We start from the raw sequence: 7,212 nt of genomic DNA, 5'->3' as shown, positions 1-7,212 counted from the left end.
GTTATATACAACTTCATAGTATGTGTGTTTAGAAAGTGGTGGTTGAACTCTTCCTAGGGGCAGGAAAGTTAACATATATGAGGCATTTAATGAGCCAAGGTTAACTTTTGGTCTGTTGAACTAGTTTAAACCAGCTCTTACAGGCTTACTCATCTTTCTTGAAGAGAAAATACAAGTTCTGAGGTGTAATCTGTACTGAGGGATTTTTCCTAGTATCAAAGGCTGCTGCCTTATTTTCTCCTTTTCCTGAGATTGGCCCTAAACCACTGTTTTGTGGAAAATTGGGGCTAATGTGCCCTGTAAGGGGATCTTTCTTGAGTGTTCAGCTGTTCATAGGGCTTGTGGTATAGTGAGTTTTTTTCCTCTTTGCTAGATTCCATTTGCATCATCGTCACATTATAGCTGAGATGCGTTGGGATATGAACTTGGCTAAACAGTTTAGCAGGCAAGGTAGGAACAGGCGTAGCAGCCAAAACTGGGAAATAAGGACATATTCCAATCCCACCAAGAGATTGTTTTGGGTCTTGGTCTTCTCCAGTTACCTACTTTGTCAAATACCTGTAAATTCAGCTCAACCTCATGAGGCATATTGACCCACGTACAGCAGGGGATGTTGGGTATGGTGCAAACTCTTCCCTCTTTAGCCAGAATATAGTCTAGAGCCAAACAGTGGTCTAGCACCACTCTGGCTAGTTTAATGACTTTTGGTGAGCTTTCATGGCTCAGCCAGTGGCTCGTGATAGAATGTGGATGGTGTCAGAAAGTTTAAGCACAGCATCCTGCAAGGCAGCTAATTGTGGGAAAATGGTTAGGGTTGTTAAAATGAACCATCTTGTTACTGTCTCTGTGATGAGGTTAAATCTCATTCCAGTTAAATCCCAGCCTTCTTCTGTATCATCAGTATCTCCTCCTTGCTGCTTGCATGTATGGGGAGATGGATGTTTCATAAGAGTGTTGATGCTATTGGGGGCCAAAAAAATCACTGGAAAAGTGCAAACTCCTATTGTACAAATGTCAGTTGATTTTGGGGGGTTTAGGCATGGGTAAGCTAGGCTCGGAAACCCTGGTGGCACAGTGGTTAAGTGCTAAGGCTGCTAACCAAAGGGTCAGCAGTTCAAATCCCCAGGCACTCCTTGGAAACTCTATGGGGCAGTTCTACTCTGTCCTATAGGGTCGGTATGAGTTGGAATCGACTAGATGACACTGGGTTTTTTTTAAGCTAGGATCCTTCAATACCAAATACTGGGGAAGGCAAAATTATCACACAGAAAACAGAATCTTTGGGGTGCATAAACAGAACTACCTTCTGCTGCGTGGTTAAGCAGGTGAGAAGTGTTGAACCATGTTCAAAAACTGGTTAACCCAAAGGGAAAATTTGGTTGCCTTTATTGCAACCTGGATAGTCACCAAGTTTAGCCTATGAGGAAATGTTTCTCCAAGCAGTGAGCTTCCCAAGGTGTCATGGATTGAATTGTGTCCCCCCCCAAAATACGTGTCAACTTGATTAGGGCATGATTTCCAGTGTTGTGTGGTTGTCCTCCATTTTGTGATTTTCCTATGTGTCATAAATTATAATCTCTGCCTGTGGTTAAAGAGGATTAGGGTGGGACATAACCCCCTTGCTAAGGTCACATCCGTGATCCAGTGTAAAGGGAGTTTCCGCGGGGTGTAGCATGCACCACCTTTTGTTTTACAAGAGATAAAAGAAAAGGGAAGCAAGCTGAGAGTTGGGGATCTCATACCACCATGAAAGCAGCACTGGAAGCAGAGCAGATCCTTTGGACCTGGTGTCCCTGTGCCTGAGAAGCTCCTCAACCAGGGGAAGATTGATGACAAGGAATCGTCCTCCAGAGTTGACAGACAGAGAAAGCCATCCCTGGAGCAAACAACCTGAAGTTGGACTTGTAACCTACTGGACTGTGAGAAAATAAATTTCTCTTTGTTAAAGCCATCCATTTGTGGTATTTCTGTTCTAGCAGCACTAGATAACTAAGGCACAAGGTAACATGAGAAACCTGTAAAACTGGTCCTGTTAAAAGAGGCAATTTCAGGGACCACTGTGGTTCACCATGCCAAGTTGAGTACTTGGAAAAATGGCACAGTTCCTTTCCAGTCTTTTTTTACGTGGAATACTCTTATTTCTAATGGTTTGTAAAAGGTACTATTACCCCTTTCAGGCTTCGGTGTTACAGAGATCAAGGAAGAATTGGGCATAGGGCTCATGAGGGAATTTTAAATCAGCAGGGGAGGTGAGGAATGATGGCAGATCCAACAATTAACTCAGATTACCTCCCCGGGAAATTAAGTTGGAAAGCTGGATGAATCTGTTGTCTTCTCACTTAGCTTTGGCTGCAAGAATCCACTGGAAAAGGATAGCAGCAATCATTACCATTCCCATGGTGGTTACTGGGCTCTTAGCCTCTTATCAGTCTGTCTTGTTTAAACACAACATAAAGAAACAAAAAGGCAAACAGTGTGTATAATAAAGATAACAAGATTAAGAGTTAGTTTAGGATTGGATCTACACAGGAGGGGGTTTTACAAACAAGTGTTTAAGGTCCTTAATAGATTCCCAAGTCCAGTTTTACAGTTCTGAAGATTCTGTCCCTTGATGTCTGGTAGAACAGTTCTTTTTACTCTGGTGTGGTGGAGGCAAGCTTTGAGACAGCTGAGCTTCACAGCTGTGTGAGTGGCAAGCAGCATTTCGAACAGCCCAGTCCACATCTCTTGAAGGGGCTCAGCTTTCCAAGCTTTTAGGAGAACCAACATACCAGGCTGAAAGGGATGGAGTGGCACTTCTTGCTCAGGTGTGTGACGGCTGAGAGCATACCTATAAAGAGAATACAGAGTTACCAAGAGAGACTGCTATACTTCATGGTTTCTATATCTCCAGTTATGGAACTAGCTAGATCAGCACATTGCTGGATATTAGGATTAACCAAGAGGGCCTCTGTACAACAGTTCAAAAGGGCTGATTTTTGGTTTTCCTAGAGGGGCGGCTCTGGCTCTCAAGAGGGCCACGGGTAATGTAATAGTCCAGGCAACTTTGGTCTCTTGGTAGAGCTGAGCTGTACGTGTTTTTAGGGCCTGACTGGCTTTCCACTTTCCCACTAGACTGTGATCTCCATGCTGAATGTAGGTTCCAATAAATGTCTAAAGCTTCTGCTACTGCCTGGACTATTTGGGCAACAAAATGAGGTCCATTGTCACTTCCAAGAAAAGCAGGAAGTCCAAATCTAGGAATTACATCATTAAGAAGATATGTAACTACTTCTGTGGCCTTTTCTGATCAGCAAGGAAAGCTTCTGTCCAGTTGGTGAAAGCATCTATGCATACTACCAAATATCTATAGTTCCGATGGCCTTGGCATTTCAGTAAAATCAGTTTGCCGGTCTTCTCTGGGCATGGTCCTTCGTCTTTGTATGCCCAGAGGTGTATCAGTGGTGTTTCTTGGGTCATTTGTGGCACAAGTGGGGAATGCCCTTATGATGGATTTAATGGTGAACAGAAACTTTGGGCCTACCAGGTGTATTTTGATCTGGGCATAAAGTCTGTCTCTACCATAATGAGTTGACTGATGTGCTTTCATGAGAATAGGAGGCACTAGTTTTGATGGGAAGATTTTTCCATGTTCAGTGTAGAGCCATCCATCTTTTTTCCCTTTTTTGTGGCTACCCAGTTTTGAGTGAGGTCTCTGTCTTGTTGGGAATAGCAGGGTCTTAAGACAGTAGGAGGCAGCTGTAGCTGGGGTATCAATGAAGCGATAACTGCTGGTTGCTGTGTCCAGGCAGCTTCCTTGGCTGCAGCATTTGCCTTTTCATTGCTTTTTGTTACAGTGGTATCTCCTTTTTGGTGCCTTTGGCAGTGCACTATGATGACTTATGCAGGGAAGAGGATGACTTGAAGGAGCTGACGGATTTCCTTTGGATGCTTAATGTCTTTTCTAGCAGCAGTGAGGAGCCCCCTCTTCTTCTAGATGGCTCCATGGGCATGAAGTACCCCAAAAATGTACTTAGAGTCCGTGTATATCGTGAACTTCTTTTTCTTGGAGAGCCAGAGTGCTCACAGCATGGGGATGAGCTCAGCCTTTTGCATTGAGGTTTCTGGAGAGAGGGCCCCTGACTCTCACTCAGCATTACAACTGCATAGCCAGCTTTTCTTTCTCCATTTTCAACAAAGCTGCTTCCATCAGTGCACAATTCCAGGTCAGTGTTCCCCAGAGGTCTGTCAGTTAAGTCTGGGCTGCTGAGATAGACTAAGTCTGTGGTACTCAAACAGTTCTGGGCCTTCCCCTGTTTCAGAACGGAAGGTAGGAGAGTGACAGGGTTGAGGCACGCTCTTTCCTGGAGTGAGACAGATGGGTTGTCCAGGAGAGCTGCCTGGCACTTCCCATTCATCCCTGACAAATCCAATGTGACCCGCACTGTTCCAGGATGGTGAGAACAGAGTTCAGCACCGTGACACTTAGAGGTTGCCTGAGAGTCAGCTTTTCAGCTTCTTTGATGACTAGTACAGCAGCTGCTACTGCCCATAGGCAGGCAGGCCAACCTTTGGTCACAGTGTCTAGCTTTTTAAAAAAAAAAATAGGCCATGGGTCACTTCTCCCCAGAGTTTGGGTGAGAACCCCTGCTGAAATCCCTGCTGATTTGTGAATGAGCAGTTCAAAAGGGTGACTCAGGCCTGGCAACCCAAGTGCAAAACCTTCCATCAATTTTACTTTTAAGGTTTTTAAGGCTTGACCTTCTTTAGTGGTCCAGCTCAGGGTTCTGTTTCCTTCCCTTCCAGAGTTGTAGAGAAGTTTTGCAATGATCCTAAAGTTTGGGATCCAGATGAAGAAATATTCTGTCATCCCCAGGAAGCCTCTTAGCTGTTTCCTGGTAGTGGGGGCAGCCAGTAAACACATGGCAACTTTTGTTACCGGTAAAAATTCATGTTCACCAGCTATAATTTTGAACTCCAAGTATGTGGCTTCCAACTGGTTGATTTGGGCCTTTTCTCTTGATACTCTGTCTTAGTCATTTAGTACTGCCATAACAGAAATACCACAAGCGGATGGCTTTAACAAAGAGAAATTAATTTTCTCACAGTCTAGTATGTTATAAGTCCAAATTCAGGGCATTGGCTCCAGGGAACGCCTTCTCTCTCTGTCGGCTCTGGAGGAAGATTCCTTCTTCTCAAACTTCCCCTAGTAGAGGAGTTTCTCAGGCACAGGGACCCCATGTCCAAAGGATGTGCTCTGCTCCTGAGGCTGCTTTCTTGTTGGTAGGAGGTCTCCAGCTCTCTGCTTGCTTCCCTTTCATCTCTTGAGAGATGAAAGGTGCTGCAGGACACACCCCAGGGAAACTCCCTTTACCTTGGATGAGGGAGGTGGCCTGAGTGAGGGTGGTGTTACAATCCAGCCCTAAGCCTCTCAACATAAAATTACAATCACAAAATGGAGGACAACCATACAACAGTTGGAATCATTGCCTAACCAAATTGGCACACACATTTTGGGGGGGGGACATAATTCAATCCATGACATACTCGACACCCAGCATTGTCCAGGAAGTTAAGAACCTCAATGGTATTCTGAAGTGAGTCAAACTTATCTTTACTGGCGATAAGAAGATTGTCTACATATGCAACAGAATTCTGTTGGCAAGAATTAGCTGGTGTAATTCTTGTTCCAGTGCTGCACCAAACAAGGTGGGGTGATTTTGTACACTTGGGGCAGAAGTGCAGGAAGCCCAACAGAGCTGCTGCTTGAGTCCTGAGAATGGGTCCTCCCACTGAAAAGCAAAAATTTCCTGGCTTTTCTTTTCCACTGGGATGCAGATGAATGCATCCTTTAATTCAAACCCAGTAAAATGGGTGTAGGTTGGAGAGATTGTAGAGAACAGCGTCAATTCTGACAGAGTATTTCTTTAGCGTTGGCGGGGTATTGTCTGGCAAGAGGTCAATGACAACCAGCAGCACGTTCTCAGCCCTCTAAGGTGTTTTGTCTGCCTAGACCCAGCACTCCTCTGCCTCCATAACTTCTGAGCCTATAAGTCCTCAGTGGATGGTCAAGCAGTTGGTCAATGGCTCGACTTGCGCTTGGTTTAAGAGATCCATTTGCAGTCTCCAGCCTGAGTCGGGAGGTACTTGCATATGCATCTGTTCATTTCCAAAGGTTATTTGTGCTTGCAACTTGCAAAGCAGGTCTCAGCTAGGTAAAGGCACTGGGCACTCTGGCATGAACAGGAAATTGTGAATCAGAGACCTTCCCTGCAAAGAGCAGGTTAAAGGCTGAAAGAATGGGGGGCAGTGTGACTCTCTTTCTTCAATACACTGACTACCAGAACGGTCCTTCCAGTGCCGGGGCTGCCGTTTTTATCATTACAGAGTGATTTGACCTCTTTTCTACCAGAAGCTTTATGGGCTTTCCTTCCACCATCTTTACAGTGGCTCCAGTGGAGGGCTAACTTCTGGTCCCCCTCAGCCTGGCTTATCTTCTAGTGGCATGACTAGGCACTGGATCACCTCTGTGTTTGTTTGTTCCTCTGATTGGTATTTTGAACACTCTCACTTTCAATGACCTTTCTCCTTACATCAGCTGCACTGCTCTCTTTCTAAAGGGGTGTGGGGCCTTCCCAGCTCCTGCAGCCTTGACCTCCCTCCTTTTCTTTGTTCTCTTGGCAGTCAGCCTCCAGCCTTCAAGACATCTGCCAGGAAGGCTGCCTGGCGCTTTTGGTCTGCAAGTTTCTTTCTTTCTTGCTGTTTATCTCAGTTAGGATAAACTTGGTAGGTGTGTTACCCTAGCCAACAGATTCCCAACTTCATACCTCCTTCCACCTTCTAAAGATTTCTTCTAGTATCAGGGGTACATAGCCCTATAAAGATCATATTAATCATTTGGGCATTTTCAGGGTTCTTGGGAACCAGATCAGGGAACTGTCTGAAAGCAGCATAAATTCTTTTAAAAAACTGTGAGGGGTCCTCATTAGACTCCTGTTTAACTCAGTGCACTTTGCTTAAATTTTTCTGTTTGGGTATCCCTTTTTTTAAGCCCTCTGAAAGACATTATCTGTGATTAAAAAAAAGAAACTGCTATAGAGTCAATTCCGACTCATAGTGGCCCTATAGGACAGAGTAGAACTGCCCAATAGGGTTTCCAAAGAGTGGTGGTAGATTCAAAGTGCTGACCTTTTGGTTAGCAGTCTGAGCTCTTTAACCACTGGGCCACCAGGG

The sequence above is a fragment of the Loxodonta africana genome, chromosome 11 (assembly GCF_030014295.1).
Source record: "Loxodonta africana isolate mLoxAfr1 chromosome 11, mLoxAfr1.hap2, whole genome shotgun sequence".
Taxonomy (NCBI): domain Eukaryota; kingdom Metazoa; phylum Chordata; class Mammalia; order Proboscidea; family Elephantidae; genus Loxodonta; species Loxodonta africana.
The sequence above is the reverse complement of the archived record's forward strand: the minus strand, read 5'-3'. Positions refer to the sequence as shown.